The sequence below is a fragment of the Cucurbita moschata genome, unplaced genomic scaffold (assembly GCF_002738365.1).
Source record: "Cucurbita moschata cultivar Rifu unplaced genomic scaffold, Cmos_1.0 Cmo_Scf00047, whole genome shotgun sequence".
NCBI classification, from domain to species: domain Eukaryota; kingdom Viridiplantae; phylum Streptophyta; class Magnoliopsida; order Cucurbitales; family Cucurbitaceae; genus Cucurbita; species Cucurbita moschata.
The window spans coordinates 746,107-751,846 of record NW_019268563.1 but is presented as its reverse complement, the minus strand read 5'-3'; positions in this window follow the sequence as shown (position 1 = coordinate 751,846).

Sequence of the window (5,740 nt, the reverse complement as noted above, 5' to 3'; positions counted from 1 at the left end):
AATTGCCGTCTAAAACTTTGGTAATCCATTCGACGTGTTTGTCAAATGGTCAAATGGAGGTATTTAATCAACTAATGAAATCGTGTGAATCTAAATAAGAAAAAACTCAGGTTTTATCTAACAGCAGATGCTAAAAATATCAACTTGGAAGAGGCGGTGTGAGACACGAAGTGGCAAACTGCCATGGATGAAGAGATTAAAGTGATCCATCGCAACAACACATGGAAAGTGACAGAATTACCGGAAGGAAGTCAGCCCATAGGTGTGAAATGGGTATTCAAGAAAAAGATGAATGCTCAAGGCGAGATTGAGTGGTACAAAGCGCGACTTGTTGCGAAGGGATATAAGCAAAAGGCCGGAATCGACTATGACGAAGTGTTTTCTCCCGTCGCTAGAATGGAGACAATCCGATTGATCATTTCTCAAGCAGCCCAATTCAAATGGCCGATTTTTCAAATGGATGTCAAATCAGCATTCTTGAATGGTGTGCTTGAAAAAGAATTATATCTCGAACAATCTCTCGGGTACATGAAAATTGGAGAAGAGAAGAAGGTACTAAAACTAACGAATGCACTTTATGGGTTGAAACAAGCACCGACAGCATGGAATACTCGTATCGAAACATACTTCAAGGAGAATGAGTACAAGCAATGTCCCCATGAACATTCACTTTATACAAAGAAGAGTGGAGGTAATGTGATACTTGTCGTTCTTTATGTCGATGACCTCATTTTCTCAGGCAACAATGCTTAAATGATAGAAGAATTCAAAAGGACAATGACGCGAGAATTTGAGATGACAGACTTAGGCCTGTTAAAATTTTTCCTCGGTTTGGAGGTTAAACAAGGAGAAACAGGTATTTTTATATCACAGGAGAAATATGCAAAGGAAATTTTGAAGAAGCACAAGATGGAGAATTGCAACCTGGTATCCACACCAATGGAACCAGGTGCAAAGCTCTCAAAGTACGATGGAGGAGAACGAGTAGATACAAGTAAGTACCGAAGCCTGGTGGGAAGCCTTCGCTATCTTACATGTACAAGACCAGATCATTTACTAAGTGTCGACATAGTAAGCCGGTTCATGGAGGAGCCAATTTATTCACATTGGAAGGCATTGAAGCGAATCCTACGATAAGTTCAAGGAACATTGTCACTTGAGTTATTTTACTCAAGAACAGAAGATTACAAGTTAGTTAGTTACTCCGACAGTGATTGGTATGGAGACATAGACGATCGAAAAAGTACATCGGGTTATGTATTATTCATGGATAACATAGCATTTACTTGGCTTTCAAAGAAACAACCGATTGTGACACTCTCGACGTGTGAAGTTGAGTATGTAGCAGCATCTTGGTGTGTGTGCCACGCAATATGGCTTAGAAATTTTTTGAGTGAGATGGAGCTAAAGCAACGAGATGCAACCATAATACAAGTTGACAACAAATCAGCAATTGAGTTGGCCAAGAACCCAGTGAGCCATGAAAGTGTTCGATTTCACTTTATCCGAGATCGTGAAGGAAAAAAATATGGAATTGTTGCATGTGGCAAGTCAGGATCAAGTTGCGGACATCTTTACCAAACCACTTCCGAAAGTACTTTTCGACAAATACAAGAAGATGATTGATATGACAGGTGGTAGGAGCATTTAAGTTTATGGAGGAGTTTTGTTTGAAGATAAACCTAAATGAATTTTGTTTTTTTAATTCAGTAGAAAGGGGCATAATTATCTTGCTAAAGAGAGCTAATGGGTGAGAAAATTACTCAAACTAGAGCAAATGGGTGAAAATTATGGGTAGTTAAGGCCAATTTTGGCCCTTATAAAAGGGCTTCATTTATAGATGTAATAGCAGGAAAAACAAAGGAAAGAGAGAGCAAGAGAGAGCAAATTCAATTTTTTGTATCGTGTGTAATAGATAAAAGCCTTTTGAGAATTTCTTTATCTCCTTGTCTCTCCCCTTTCGACACATTTTTTTCTCTCAAGTTGGTATCGGAGCGGCTTTATTTTTGTACAAATTGGTATAAGAGCAATTTAATTTCAACAATACGATGTACCATCTGCAACTCCTTTTGTTGGTGATCTGTTCAGAATATACACGACAGTTTTGACAGCTTCTATCCAAAATTTTGCAGGCATCTCTTTGCTCTTTAACATACATCTGACCATCTCTACAACCGTTCGATTACGCCTTTCTACTACACCATTTTGCTGTGGTGAAAATAGTGTAGTAAGAAATCTCTTCATGCCTTCATTATCGCAATAGTCTTTAAAAGCAGTAGATACAAACTCTCCTCCACGGTCCGTTTTAAAGCTCTTAATCTTCTTGTGTTTCTCTACCTCCACACTGATCTTGAACTTTTTAAATACCATCAGTGTTTCATTCTTGTTTTTCAACATAAACACCCACATAAATCATGAAAAATCATCCACTAGTAACATAAAATATTTGTTACCTCCATAAGTCATTAGTGAAATAGGTCCACATAGATCTCCATGGACGAGATCCAATGACTGCTTCGCACGATATGTTGTTGTTCAGGGAAAAGGGGTCCTATGTTGCTTTCTAATTAAATACCCATCACAAAATTGATTGACCTGGGTGATTTTCGATAACCCTTCAACCATTCTTTTGTCATTTTATTGCTTTAAAGAGTGAAAATTCAGGTGTCCACACCTCGCATGCCAGAGCAAACCACCGTTACTGATATTTGTCACTAAACACACCTGATCCGCAAGCTTCAACTTTGCTACATACAATCTGTTGGATTGTCTGGTCACCATAATAATCAGGCTCCTAGCCCTGTCATATATCTTCATCACACTGTCCTCTATGACAATTTTATTTCCACTCTCGTCCAGTTGTTCCAAACTTATTATATTGCTTTTGAGTTTAAGTATGTAATAGACTTGCGATAAGATCAAGTGCTCATCGGTTTTGCATTTGAAGAGCACTATTCATCGACCACAAATGTCTATTACAGAGTTATCACCGAAACATACATTTCTAACAACAAATGTGTCGAGCTCACGAAACACCCTCCTTTCTCCTAACATGTGGTTGCTTGCTCCAATATCTAGGAACTAGGAATTTTCAGCTCCAATATCTAGGAACTAGGAATTTTCAGCTCCAATATTGGCTGGTGGCGGCATTATAGTTTCATTCAACATCACAAAATTAGGCTCTTTGTCATGTGTGGTTTTAATTTCACACGCCTCTATCATCAACAATGAAGACTCCTCATCCTTTTGCATCTTTATCAAGTTTAGTTGTTCGTCTTTTGTGGAACACTCTGATGCGAAGTGTCCCATCTGTTGACACTTGTAACATTTAATTTTACTTTTGTCGAATTTCTTCTTCTGAGTTTGCAAATCTCCTTCATCTCCTTGATGCCAGTCACTTCTCCCGCGGCCTCTCCATCTTCCACGACCCCGTCCCCTGCCTCCTCTGGAACTGCCTTGATCCTTCCATTCTTTCTTTGAGGATTTTCATTCTCTCGTTCCTTCCATTCTACACGAGTGAGGAGAACGATTTCATCTTTTTCTCCAAATCCTTGCAACCTTTCTTCATGTGCCTTGAGTGATTCAATAATCTCATCAATAGATTTCGTTTTGAGATCATTGAACTCCTCAATCGTTGAAGTGATTTGAAGAAACTTTGCAGAGGTGGATCATAGAAGTTTCTTAACTACTTGGATATCATCCACAGTATTGCCGAGGCCTCTCAATTTGTTGACAATAATGGTGAGTTTTCTCGAATGCTCATCAATACTTTCTGAATCACCCATCCTCAACGCTTCAAACTCTCGCCAGAGAGTCTGCATTCTAACTTCTTTCACTCTTTCCGCATCTAGATTCATATTTTTCAACATGATCCAGGCTTCTTTGGCCGTTTTCTTGGCACCCAACTATAACAACGTATCTTCTCCAATACTTTGATAAATAGCTGCTAAAGCCATTTTATCTTTGCGGTTATCTACTGTTTCGGGTGACTCAATTGCCTCCCAAACACCTTGTGCCATCATACATACCTCCATCTTAATCGCCCAAGCTGCATAGTTGCATTTTGTCAGCATCGGGTATTTGAGTGTGACAGATCCCTCCTTTTCTTGAATCCGTACACTCACTTTGTTTGAGGCATCACCTTCTATCGCACCGATGTTTTGGCTCCTGTCACTCGATTCCTGTCTCATTTTTTTTATCTCTCTCCCTTCCTGACCGCTCAATCTCTAGGTGAGACATGATTGAAAACAGACATTGATCTTGTAGCTCTGATACCAATTGAAAGAAAAAGATAATAGAAGGAAAGAAGGAGAGAAGGAGCAAAGACCCACAAATTAAACTTACCTTCTTTTTTGTTTTCACTAACTTGACATCACTCTCCTTCTATAATAAAAAAATAACAAATTTCTTGCTACAAATCAGCAACCACTTGCGATATCTCCCTAAATCTAGTTCCACTCTTCCACTACTTCCACTCTTCCTCCGGATGTCTCCAGCCCCCTTTTTTTTTTTTTAATAGGGAAATGAACAACAAAAATAAAATAAATACAAAACAACCATTTTTAACCAAAAACTTAGGAACAAAATTAAAAAAAAAAAAAAAAGTTTATAACCAACCATCTTCACCTACCAACATGAGCCATTTTAGCATATTTTATTCTCATTCACATGCTTTATAGTAAATTTCACAAAAGATCACATAACATAGGATTTCTATGAGTTAAGCATGCAACTTGGAGTTCTTATGATTGAGTTACCGAAAAGGAAGGTGTATATTGCTGGTATAGGTTATAACTTCAATTTTTTTAGGCTTTTCTCAACCATCATATCTTGATAATTATTTCCATTTAGATGTGGTCTTGGTTCATTCATGTACTTACATAACCATCTGCTTTTGCCTTGGTTCATCCTTGAACAAAAATATCACTAGATAGATCTTGCTCAAATACCATTTTGTAACGCGACAAGCTCAAATTTTGGATCAAGATTTTGAATTCAAATTCGATCCCTAATGACCTTAGTATTCTCTTGCGGCATGACAATGTTACCTACTTATCGCTTCTAAGAGTGAAGATTATCCCCACGTACTAACATAGATCGTTTCAACATACTTTGTCCTCACTTATATGCTTCCTGAGGCCATTCAATATATTTTTTTTTATCTGATTTCACCCATCGCTCTAAGGGAAAATTGAGGAAATGTGGAATCAGGTAACCTAAATGAACTAAGGAAGGGAAGCCATGGGTTTACATGCAGTGAGAGGGTTTCTAGGAGGTCTTCCACGTTCCTAACACCGTGCATGGTGAGCCAAATTTCCCAAGGCTAATTCCAAACTCTTTCTTGACACTCCCTCTACAATTTAAAAAAAGGAGATGGGGAAAGATAACTATTGTACATAGTAGGAGGGGAAAAGTTTTAGAGCTATCAACCATGGTCCATATGAGTCTTTGCATAATTCTGAAATTGATGATGATGACATGACTTGTTCAAGTGAACCGGCTACATCATCCAAACCCATCAAAATACTTTTTTTGGCACCTAAATCTCTTTGGTTCCTTAATGTTGACTAACTATAGGTCCTACACAAGAAAATTGGGAGAGATTTGAGTATCTAAGGTGTGAGAACCGAGGTCCCAAATACAACCGAACAAGTAAATACCTTGATATTCCTTACAAAAATACTTTTGGTAATCCATTGGTAATACACAAAGACCTTAAGTTAACTAATTAATTAGTAAA